Consider the following 13,120-nt stretch of genomic DNA (forward strand, 5'->3'; position numbering starts at 1 on the left):
TTCTCCACCAAGGGGAAAAAAATCCTAATAATGAAAACTGTCACCATAGGAAACCTTTGTAAGTGGGTTCATGGGTTGACTTCTTAAAATTCCACCTAATTAAAATTACAGTGGACAGTTGAACCCAGAGGACTTTTCCCCGACAAGAAGCAATATACACAGGCGGATATGGGGCTACCTGCATATTCCTCTTTTATTATACTTCTTGCTCCTCTGCTGTGAAATTTTTTTTTCCTTCTCCTTCATACATGGGGCCCAAAGTTAGTTAAGAGTAGAAAACATAAAAAGCTTAGAAATTAAATGCTTAAGATTAACTTCTAAGGAATTCACTTCAGACCACATAAATTTAGAGCCTTTGTTCACCAGGAACTCAGCAACTCAGATTAATGTTCCTGCTTCCTGAAGTTGTGATGAATGAGGGCCACACATATTCGGCTTGGTTTTCATCTGCTTGCACACCCCGCCATCCAGAGATTGGCTGGTGCACAAAACATTCCCAGGTACGACGCAACCGTCCATGCAGGTGGCTCTCTGGCATGGGCAACACTGAATGTTCCAAATAGGAAAAAAAACATAATCTGGGAGAAAGGACTGCTTTCTTTTCAGCAATAATACAAGTCTTTTCATTATCCTGCAAGTTAAAATATCAAAAGGAAGAAAAAATACCTGAGACTTCCAGCTTTTTGCTTTCTCACATCCTTAGACACAAATTTCCCTCATAAAAATATGCAGCATTATCCGAGTTCAAGGGTTTTAAAAAAAAAAAACAAAGATCTTGATATTTCTTCTTAAATGACATGCTAAAATTAATATTGGTTCACCTTCAATTGGTCTCTGGTGAGATTGGCGCATTTTAATCTTCCAGATCATCCTTTTTCCTGATCAAAGGATTTTTTTTTTCTCCTTTTGTGTTTGGATTAAAAATTATGATCTGCACGCCTGAGTTGAATGAAATTGAAAGTTTGTTTTCTTAAAGGAGGAAATTGCTAACTCTAAAACATCCTTTTAAAATCTAGGGACTGAGAGTTTTTAAAAGGTCTGGTGTTCCAGGGCGAGCTAAAGTGGGAAAAAGGGACAATTTGATTGAGATGCAGGCAGAAGGGAGGTGTGTCTATAGAAAACTGAACAGTCATAGTTAAACCAACTTAAAAATGCAGTTCTAACTTTGTATTATCATCACTCAGTTCTAATATAACTTTGCATCAAAACTGTGAGCTGGCCTATGGTGGGAGATTCTAGGACAGTTAGAATACCTCTGAGGATGGGATAGGGAAAAGAAAAATGACAACTAAGGTGTGCATTAATTCATTGATGTATTCACTCCTCCATACATTCAACAGACAGCTAGTAGTTACCCAGCATTGTGTCAAGTGCTGGTCTAGGCACTAAGAATATAGCTATATATAAGATTCATGCCCCCTGGGAGTTTATATTGTAATGGAAAGCACAAACAAAATGCACAGGCAAATTGTATAGTATGTTAGAAGGCAATTAAGTGCTATGGAGAAAATGATAAATGCACTGTGCTACGGGAGACTGGCTTCCCAGTGATACAGTAGTAAAGAACCCGCCTGCCAATGCAGGAGGCACAAGAGATGTGGGTTTGATCCCTGGGTGGGGAAGATCACATGGAGAAGGACATGGCAACCCACTCCAGTATCCTTGCCTGGAAAATCCCCAGGAGGAGCCTGGGGAGCTACAGTCTGTGGGATTGCAAAGAGTCAGACACAACTGAGCATACAAATACAAGTGGAAGACAGTGTCAGAGGTTGTAGGTTTAAATAGGGTGTCATCGGCCATTGGGAAGATGACTTCTGATTAAACACCTGAAGCAGAGTGTCCTTCCCTGTCCCCGACCCTCAGCTCCAGGAAAGGTGACGGAAGGATGCCTCTTGGTATCTTAATTGGATGTCTTGGCCCCTGAATTCTGTTTTGTTAAGGCTATTATTACATTCATTCTGCTTAAATCTTTTGGCAGTAAAATCTCTAAACATTTTTCTGTCACAGTGAAAGACCTTTAAGTTCTCTACTATTTTTTGAAGTCTCCTCCAAGGGTAGCACTGTCAGAAGCAAGATGAAAAGCATTAAACTGGGTACCAATTTTTATCCACAGTTCCCACTGAAAGTTGAATTTGAGGCTAGGCTTGAGCAAATACAAGAAATATTATTTCCCAGAAATGTAGAAAATATGGTTTAAGTGTGTTCTCTGATGTCTGCTAACACCAAGTATCTTGTCAGTGCTCACAGCTCTGAGCTTGTAATTTCCAAGTGTCAACCCTTACTTCAGAAGCCCAGATTTGAATGTTTGAGTTACAAATGTTTTCTATCCCTTACAACAGTCAGCTATGGGCGCACAGTGAGCTCTGTATCAAGAGTAATAGATTAGCCTCTTTCCCACACTTGACAGCTTCCATCCAAGCAAGACTCAAGAGGATTAGACATAAACTCTCCTTTTGATATAATTTAAAGACATTAGAAAGCCTGTCCTGACTCCACCACCCATAAAGTTTCCCCACCTAAACACTGATGCCTTGACATCATTAACATGGGGCAAAGATTGTGCAATAAGGATTGACTCTTAAAATATAAAGTTGTGGGAGGGAGGTGAGAGGGAGGGTCAGGATGGGGAGCACATGTCCACCCATGGCTGATTCACGCGAACGTATGGCAAAAACCACCACAATATTGTAAAGTAATTAGCCTCCAATTAAAATTTTTAAATATATATATATATATATATATATAAAGTTGGTACATCTGGGGGGAAAATTAATAAATTTATACTAAAGTGCAAATGACTAATGCCCTACCCTTTCCTTAAAGCAAGTTAGTGTAGAACAGAGTAGAAAGAACCCAGTAGATACAAAAATGGAGAACGCTGAGAAGTAAGGCAACATGCCTCCACAACCTAAAACCCACTAGGAAAGGTGAAATGGAGGGAACCTCCCTGAAGATACCTCCTGTGGGTGCCTTTTGTCACCACAGTCAGCACTTAAATCCTTGAATACTCCCCTCCACCTCATCTACATTCCTATATTGAAACTTTCCCAAGCATGGGTTATTTTTATAGCACTAACTCTATTATACATTTCTAAATATTACCAAAAAGAAAAAACCTGATTTTTGTAAGTTCCATCTTAAAATCAGAAAGATAACTCTACAGGGAAAAAAAAAAGAAGTGAAAAAATTCCTTGAGAAAGAAGATAAGGCAGTGGATGTCTTGTGCTTATCAATCACCGCCTGGTGGGCAATGGAGACCCTTCCAGTTTCCCTTGCTGACACTTCCATTAGCCCAACCTACAACCCCAGATTTTTGTCCCTTCAACTACCTAAATATAAATTCCAATCTGTAACTGATTGAGGAGGCAAGAATACTTTATAGAGATCTACTCTGATATTCATAATTCTCACTATTACTCTACTCTGCCTTATTATTCCTAATACTCTCCCATTTAGCCAAACAGAATCATTTAGGGGTATTAAAATCTCCCCCTTTTAAAAGTATTGACCTTTGTTATAAAACTTTATTCTGTTGCTAACTTCATATAGCACACACTACCCCAATGCTTCCTGATGTCTTTCCAGATTCACCTAACTAGATGAAGTTTTCCTTCCTCGATGTCTAGAGAAAACTTTAAGAAAAGTCCAATTCATAGACATATTGACATAAAGGGTCACATTAGAGATCTTTTTAACTCAGTTCCCATTGCCTGATAACCATGTTTGGCATTCAACAAAACAGTATAAGAAATGTTAACAGACAAGAAATAAACAATCTGATATAAAGAAATAAACAAAAGACACAAAGTAAGCATCAAAACCAAATTCAAATATGGCACAAATTTTGGAATTATCACATTGAAATGTTAAGCAATTTATAATTAATATATTAAAAGTTATAAGGGGGAAAATCAGACAATATTTAAGAACAGATGGGTAACGTAAGCAAAGCCATAGACTCTGAGAAAGAATCAAAAGAGGATTCTAGAAATCAGAAACACTAACAGAAATGAAGAATGGACTCATCAGTAGACTGGACATGGCCAAGGAAAGAACCAGTGAGCTTGAAGATATTAATATATCAATAGAAACTTTCCAAGCTTTCAGAAGGGGAGAAAGTGGAAACAGTGACAGATTTTATTTTGTGGGCTCCAAAATCACTGTAGACGGTGACTACAGCCATGAAATTAAAAGACACTTGTCTTGCTGCTTGGAAGAAAAGCTAATGTAAACATAGACAGCGTATTAAAAAGCAGAGATATCACTTTGCTGACATAGGTCCATGTAATCAAAGCTATGGTTTTTCCAGTAGTCATGTACAGATGCAAAATTTGGACTATAGAAAGGGCTGAGCATTGAAGAATTGATGCTTTTGAATTGTGGTGCTGAAGAAGACTCTGGAGAGTCCCTTGGACTGCAAGGAGATCAAACTAGTCAATCCTAAAGGAAATCAATATTTCCTGAATATTTATCAGAAGGAATGATGCTGAAGCTCTAATACTTTGGCCACCTGATGCAAAGAGCTGACTCATTGGAAAAGATCCTAATGCTGGGAAAGACTGAAGGCAGGAGAAGGAGAGGGTGACAGAGGATGAGATGGTTGGATGGCATCACCAACTCAATGGACATGAGTCTGAGCAAACTTTGGGAGATAGTGAAGGGCAGGAAAGCCTGGCGTGCTGCAGTCCACGGGGTCGCAAAGAGTTGGACACAACTGAGTAACTGAACAACAAAAACGTTTCCAAGCAACGTTGCCACCTGAGCCATACCATTTTATCCTAACAGTCACCCAGGCACTGGACTCAGGTACATTCATCAGCTCAGGTGCCAACATTATTCAGGAGGCCTTGCTATTATATGGAGGACCAAGAAGGAGAGGATCCAGGACCCCCGGCAATGCAGTGTCTAAGGAATAGGTGATCCCAACAGGAATCTATATATACAATGTGGTTCTTTTAATCTTTCTTTCCAGTGTTCAGGAACATTTTTACCCATTTAATCATCTTAATAAATTTCTGTCTCTTGTCATCTTTCTCATTATGTATGCATTACTGTCTATCTCACTGGAGTATTTTGAGGCTTAATTAATAATGTGCACTAATTTGAACCATAAGAGAAAGAGCTAAAGAAAAGGCCTTATGTATATATTTGTACCATGGAGAACATACAGTAGCTTCGTGATAAATATGCTATGACAGCATAAAACAAAAAGAGCTCTGGATCAGACAAGTGAAGGGGATGATGTGGAGGACAGAGGCATTGTATAAACCATAGCTAAAGAGATACTCAGCGAAGATATATGGGCAAAGAAAACCAATTAGATAATTTACAAATCAGAAATATATTTCATTATTATTGTCTTGGAGGGAAGCGGGGGGATGGCCCTATGGCTTAATTAGACATGTTCACATATAAAAGTCCAAACCTAGAAATATAACTCGCTCAGTCGTGTCCAACTCCGGAATTCTCCAGGCCAGAATACTAGAGTGGGTAGCCTTTCCCTTCTCCAGGGGATCTTCCCAACTCAGGGATTGAACCCAAATCCCCCACATTGCAGGCGGATTCTTTACCAGCTGAGCCACCAGGGAAGCCCTCACTTTCACTTAATTAGACAAGTTCATATATGAAAGTCCAAACCAAGAAATATAACAGGTATTGCACTAGATATTTTCCATTGCCTTGAGAGGGAGACTATCTTTTCCATGCTTCCCCAGGGGTCTGACCTTTATGGTCTTCATTAAGGGCTGCCATCACTATAACTTCCCATGAAAACCAAGTTACAGGACAGCAGAAGACAGGAGGAAAATAAAACCAGAGTGGTTATTTTCCTAGCCTCCTCTTGGCTATGCTGTGGGTGGACAATGCCCACATTTCTATAGCAGAGATCACAGCTCCTGGCAAACAACCACATTTTACAGCCCCTGCATGGCACCGTCAGCTATACGAATGGCATCATTCTATGCTTTGCACCATCCCCTGTTAGCCCTTCATGCTGCTCACATCTTTAAAGCAGTTCCTTTTATTTCTCCCCATTTGTTACCTGCCTAACCCTGATAGATACAAGTATAAAATATATACATACACAGAGAATATGAAATATATTAATTTGCTGACTAGGACTTTTCAGTTTTAATCAAATAGATCTAACTTACACAAAATAGGGCTTCCCTGGTAGTTTGCCTGGTAAAGAATCCGCCTGCAATGCAGGAGGCCCCGGTTCAATTCCTGGGTTGGGAAGATCCCCTGGAGAAGGGAATAGCTACCTACTCCAATATTCTGGCCTAGAGAATTCCATGGATTGTATAGTCCTTGGGGTTGCATAGAGTCAGACATGACTGAGCAACTTTCACACTATACAAAATAAGGGAAAATAGGATTTACCTCCTCTGTGGAACCACCAACCCCAAGAGTTGGCTGTGACTCCCTCTTTGTTCTTACTTTTTATACACAGCATATGATATCAAGGGATTGTGGTGGACATGAAAGAAGCTTAGACAAGGCAGCTTCATTTGGGGAAAACTTCAGGAAGTGAGGGAATCTGAGATGTACAGACATACAGGAGTGCCTAGAGATCTGACGTTTGCAGTGATGTCAACTCAAGACTCTGTAGTTGGTTTGCGCAGTCACGCACAACCAAGAGATATCAAGAATTGCACAATTCAGTGAAGGCTCTCTTAATTCGTCTGTCTTTTCAGACAGATAGTGAGATCAAGAGGAAAGTTTCCATCCTCTCTTTATCCCCTGTTCTAGGCCATTGTTCAATAACCATTCACTGATTTCCTGCTCTAGTTAAGAACACACAATCAGGATACAATCAACATTTAATAATGAGCTCAGAACTACCTTCCAAGTCATGTTTTCTGACAAAGACAAGTGCAAGCTATTTACAAGAACATCATTTAATATCAAAATGTCTAGGTTACAATAACCCCAATGCCATGTACCTTGAGAGGTAATACATACGCACTTCTGTTTTTTCCCATCCCCAAGACTAAACTATTCTGAGAGAGCATTTATTTTTAAAAGAAGACTGCTCATGTCAAAGCAAGCAAGAGTGGCTCTTTTCAACTCAGAGAGGCACTGCAGGTCTACCTGGAAAATCAAAGTGAGTCTCCAACCCTTGAAGTCAGAACGCTAAATTTAGTGTTTCCATACAAATAGCAAATGGCAGTGCACCCAGATGACCTCCAAAGCCAACAGCTAATGGGCCATAAGTGGCATAAATCTGCATTTGATGTTCTCATCTTCTCTCTCCTGAGTCATGAACTCCTGGACCCTCCACAGTGTGATTCTTGAGCATATTCCAACTTGGCAGTCCCTTCTGAGTCAGGTCTCCTGCCACAGTCTGACGAACACAGCTTCCGCTCCCACTTCCTTCATTTCCTTGACTCCTTTCAGCTCTACACCCAATCCCAATTTTTCATCTTCCTATCAGTCTCCTGTCTACCACATCCCAATGGCTCAGATTAACATGAATATACAAAGACCTGTCTTCTCATCTGTAAAAAACAATGATAGGATGAGACTTAGCACAGTGAACAGGCTCTTTTAGCTCTTTTAGCTTATTATTCTTCCACCACACTCCTCTGATCTTGGCCCCTTGATGTCAGTCAGTCCTCTCACATCCATCTAACATTTCCTGAGCGGCTGCAATGGGAAGAGCACAGTGTTGGACTCTAGGAACAGAGTAAGCATCCCTGCTTTTGACATGTAAGAGCAGTTACCATGTCTGAGCACGTCTACATGTGATATTCATTTTTTTGCTTTTATTTTTAATTTAATTTCATTTTAAATTTGGCTGCACTGGATCCTCATTAATGGCACAAGGGCTTAGGTGCTCTGTGGCATGCGGGATCTTAGTTCCCCAACCAGGGATTTAACCCATTTCCCCTGCACTGGAAGGCAGATTCTTAACCACTGGACCACCAGGAAAGTCCCTGTATGTGATATTTAAACCTGTCTCTTTGTATCCTCATGATGACCCTATGACAAATACCATTTTACAGATGAGAAAAATTAAGACACAGATGTTGATAATACGGCCCAAGTTACACAATTAGTAAATGGCAGAGCCAATAATCAAACCTACTGGTCCTCAACGATACTGCCTCTTAAATAATAACAGTAAAAAGTCCTTCTTTAAAGACATGAATAAAACACTGGATAGGTGATCGTAGTTCTGCTAAGACTTCCAGGATGAGGGGCTACTTGAGCTCCATGATGCTTTCCACCCCATATCCACGTCATGGCCCTGTCAGAAGCCTGAATCATTTACCCTTAGCCAAGTCACTTTCATCTTGAGCATTGCTCGAAGGCCCACTCTCCTGAGCTATCTTCAATGAATTGACTCCTATATCTGCTTTATTATTTTTTGCCTGATAAGATTGTTCATCTATACATATACTACATCCGACATCATTTTTTCCTGACTTCTCCTCATTGCCATGTTTAATCTCCCAACCAATCTATCAAGGGCACCTCTAGACAAGTTTGGTACAGTGCTTATCAAATAGCAAGCAAACTCTGTTAATAAAGCAAATAATCGCTTTATCCAGGAAGTCAAATTGAAACCATTTAGATGAGTCTGAGGACGCACATTCACCTTGACCTGGCAGAGCCTCCCCATCAATCCACCAGGGCTAAGTTGACAATTCTCCAATCAGCACTCCACACCCTCATCCCCTTGACTTGTATCTTGTCTTAAATGATAGTATAAACTCCAAGCCTCTGAAGTAGTGAAAGAAACTTTTATTTTCTCATGGTTTCCACTGCCCAGGTTTTTATATCATATTGTAAATTCAAAACTGCCATAAAAGTTAGAAAGTTTGAAAGTGCCTTTGTAGGAATTTGGACGTTAGTCAAACATCTACCCTCAACACTTTCTCTCCAGTGGTAGAATGTTCTCCCCTAGACCTAGCTTGAGTACACTGGGTGTGTTAAGAAGACTTTCAGACATAGATGGTTAGAGCTATTTTCCATCACTCCTCATTGTAAATGTATTTGTGTTCTATCTGTAGGGTATTCTTAAACCCTGCTGTTGGTGATGGCTTCTGTAAACAACAGTAATTCTCAAGTGCCTTATCATGAATGCAGTGATTCATCCCCGCTGCAGAGAAGTGGCTTTATTTAGAAAGGCTGGGGGGAGGAGGGGGAGCAGGCAAAATTACATTCCATTTGACAGGGGATCTGCAGAATTGTCTCCTTGGCCCCATGTAACAGGTCCAGTTTATTCCTTTTTCTTTCTTCTGCTGCAAGAATTGCATGTAAATATTTGGGCATATTAAGCAAATAGCCCCAAATTGGTGCTTTACCTAAATTATTTCTTCTTAATTGGTCTAAAGTGCACTTTGCACACCCTCCCTCAGTCTAGTCTGCACGGCCCCACGATGACACGTAGGAGACAGTAAACAAATGTTTAATTAATATTTGCTGAGCAATAAAGGGAAAAACAGAAGCAAGAAAGGGAGGGAAGTAAAGTTGGTAACACCAGGTGAAAAGAAGTCAAGGTTATGGAGTACATCTTCACCTGGTTCATGAGCTACTGAACCTTACAGGGCTTAGCACCTTTCTATGACTTCATGTGCCAATCAATCTGCTCCTGAATTTTACTACTAGGAGAACCTTTAGAAAGAAAGTAACCAGCTTAGAGAAATACATCTCCACTACTAGAAATATACAAGCCAACAGATTTTTACCTCTGAGAATAAATCAGCATAAATATTGTATCAGCTATCTACTGCCACATAGCACTGCATAACAAACAGCTATAAAAAACCTCAGTAACAATCAGCAGTAAGCATTTATTAGTTAAGCCTGCGTCAGCTGGAGGTTGGCTAGACGGCTTTGCTGGTCTCAGCCAGGCTTGCTCACATGTCTGCAGCCACTGGCTGTTGGGCTGATAACAGCTGGCCATGGCTAGGACAACTGGAATTACTCAGCGCTGTTCCAGAAGTCTCTTCTCCAGCAGGTGATTCCAGGGATGGTCTCATGGCAACAGAGAAGTGGATTGCCATCAGAAATACACAAGATTCTTGAGGCCTGAACTCAGAGTTGACATACCCTTCCTGCGTCCTAATAGCCAAAATAAGTCATGTAAGTAGAATCCGGGCACAAGGAATTACATCCCACTCTCAGTGGAAGTGGACTGTATCATTAAATGAAAGGGACCTCCCCGGTGGTTCAGTGGTTAGGACTCCATGCTTCCAAAGCAGGAGACACAGGTTCAATACCTGGTTGGGGAACAAAGATCCCACAAGCCATGTGGCATGCCCCCAAAATTAATTAATTAATTAATTTAAAATTTAAAAAAGATTAAATGACAAAGGGAGTGCTATAGGGAAAGACGGAGAATTCAGGTCAACGATGCAGCATACCACAAGTATATTTACATAAAAATTAACACTATAGTATTTTTAATTACAAAGATGGAAACCAGATATATTGGCAAGTCAAACTAGGAAATGAATCTGAAAGAAAGTGCCTATTTTTTCCAATAAATGCCTAGTTCAAATGGTATTTTTTAACTTCAATATGTTATTATAATTAGCTTAACTTGAAGTAAATAACATTTATGCTGAAAATGAATTGATCTCTTTCTTCTCTGGGTATTCTTTATTCCAGTGGCCTGGTAAAACATTTTTATGAGCTAATAAAAGCTTTAATCACTTTTATAAGTCTATGACAATGATAAATTATTCAAATTTTGGAGAAAAGGAGAATGGAAATAGCCTATCAAACAAGGATTATGAAAAAATTACAGAAATTCATTTCAGTATTTTAAATTTAGTAAATACTTTTACGTGACAGTTTTGACAAAACAAAGGCAGAAAGGTATCTGATTCCTAGATTTGTAGTTCTCATCTGATTCAATTATGTAAGTTTATATTTTGGAAATATCAACTCATTCACATGAGAACCAAGATTCACTCTGCAATATCAGAAGAAGTTTCAGATTAAAAGAAGGTTGAAATGAAATTACATCTCTATAGAAATCAGAATCTCTATTTCTGGGTTCAATGCCTTTGATAGTCTGACTACCTTATATTGTTTTTATCATATGAAAAAAGAGAGACTACTTTCATTTCACATCCCTTAACCTTCTAGCAATGAAGAAGTTCTGGAGCAGCTAATGAATATAAAAGGGGTCAGTATTCAAATTACGTTCATTCATAGTTAGTTGGAAAGTTTCTTTTGTTATTGAAGACTGGGACCTGTTTGCCTGTCGGTTAGGGGCTCTCACTCTGATGCCTTAATCTTTAAGCGGACACTGTCCTGATTCAACGCAATGATGGTAACTCTTAAGTTAATATAGTCCCATAAGCGATATGCCATCATTACCCAGATTTATGGGCAGAACCACATCCATAAAATTTAGATAATTGCTTGTGTACTGCCAGCCTATTTTGCCTGTTAATATAAATAATATTCTCCACATTAGCTACCAGAGGACAAATTCCTCATAACTGACTTGGTACTTAATTCTGTCAGATAATCTCCTCTGCAATTTGATGAAGAATACACTGTGAACAGTTTCTGACAACCTTCGTTTTTCTAGTGTGTTTTGCTGAAGAGGCCCAATCTGTTGTTTGTTTGGGGTTGCTAAGACATTAAACTGATTTAGGGACACCATTTTCTATTCTTCAGTCTTCCATGCTCTGTTAACTTATGTCACATTTATTAAAACTCATGACTGGGCATGTATGTTTCAATTTGCAGTAGCAAACTGATGAAACGTGTTTCTCCCCTCTCTTTGTAAAATAGTGTTTAACAACTGGTGCTACTATTATTGTATTGCCACATCACAGGGAAGCTCAACATGAAAAGATCTGCACAAGATTCTGATTAAGAAATACTACCTGGGGCATCGAATATGTGTGAAGGAACTTTTCAAATAAAAACTTGGAGGAATGAGAACAAATGCATAAAAGAGGAACATATGTTTTATGCTACCAAATTATGCATCATTATTTTGAATAGCTAACCAAAGTGTGTTATAGGTACTAAAGCTTCATTTAAATTTTAGTCTATTTGCAGCTTTTTCAAATTCCCAAGACAGGGTACGGTGTGGGGGTGAGGTGTGGCTCTTCTACGGAGATGAACTCTAAAAATTTGTTTCTGGAAGATACTGCAAATTGTGGTCACAGATTCCAGACTGTTCCAAACACAGCTCTCTGAGCTCCTGTTTGCTAATTTATGATGTATCTGCTTTTACCCACTAGGTTTGCACTTTATCACCAGTCTCAGGGAGCGCATCAGGACTTACAAAGGAAAGGAAGTCTGAGAGACATTAAAAAAAAAAAATTGACAACAAGCCAGGGAGCCTTTTATATGACATGCAGCATAGGGTGAACCCTTGATACTGAAGGGCATAGTTTCAGTTGCCATCTTTACATTCTTCATGTTATTTAAATAAAATGTATAAATATACTTGAAGTTTCCCAAAGCCTTCTTTTGGAGAAGAGATATCAGACTAAAGCACAGACAGTACACATTCCCACTTTCCTTCCTATCTCCCTCTGAAAACTCAACAATGTCCCCCAAAATATCACTGTTCCCCCAAATATTCCCTGATATATCTTGTACTTCCCACCTTCAAGCCTCTCACAACTAAATATTGCCTGTATTTTAAGGTCCAATTCATCCCTGGGTTGGGAAGATCCCCTGGAGAAGGGAAAGTCTACCCACTCCAGTATTCTGGCCTGGAGAATTCCATGGACTTTATAGTCCATGGGGTCGCAAACAGTTGGACACAGCTGAGCAACTCACTTTCTTTCAGGGAAATTATAGCTTTCACTTTCTCTATCAGTCATATATCTACCATATGACTTATGGCAATAGTAACTGTTTCCCTAGTACATTATATATTTTGTAAGAATAAAGGCATGTCAGAATATTCAGCAGTATCCCTAAGTGGCTAACACTGTGCCTATTCAAAGTAAATTCATATACAAGTTGGTCTTTTATGACTTTCACATTTTTCTTTTTAAGATTTTACTTCTTACAAAAATAATACCATACTGTTATATACACAACGTTCAAACATAAATGATAATATAAAAACCATATCTCTCAGTAATGTCCATTGAGAAGTGTTGAGTTAATCAATTGAAGAGGAAGAGTT

At 39.3% G+C, this 13,120-nt stretch overlaps 1 protein-coding gene and 1 non-coding gene across 2 annotated transcripts in view; one reads left to right on the forward strand and one right to left on the reverse strand.

Moving 5' to 3' along the window:
* GRM8 (glutamate metabotropic receptor 8) overlaps positions 1-13,120 on the reverse strand; it is an 801,794-nt gene that overhangs the window by 726,228 nt on the left and 62,446 nt on the right. The window lies entirely within an intron of this gene.
* Positions 10,169-10,241, forward strand: TRNAW-CCA (transfer RNA tryptophan (anticodon CCA)). Its single transcript has one exon. It is a non-coding gene; the product is annotated as a tRNA-Trp (tRNA).

This window comes from Muntiacus reevesi, chromosome 6 (genome assembly GCF_963930625.1).
Source record: "Muntiacus reevesi chromosome 6, mMunRee1.1, whole genome shotgun sequence".
Classification (NCBI taxonomy): domain Eukaryota; kingdom Metazoa; phylum Chordata; class Mammalia; order Artiodactyla; family Cervidae; genus Muntiacus; species Muntiacus reevesi.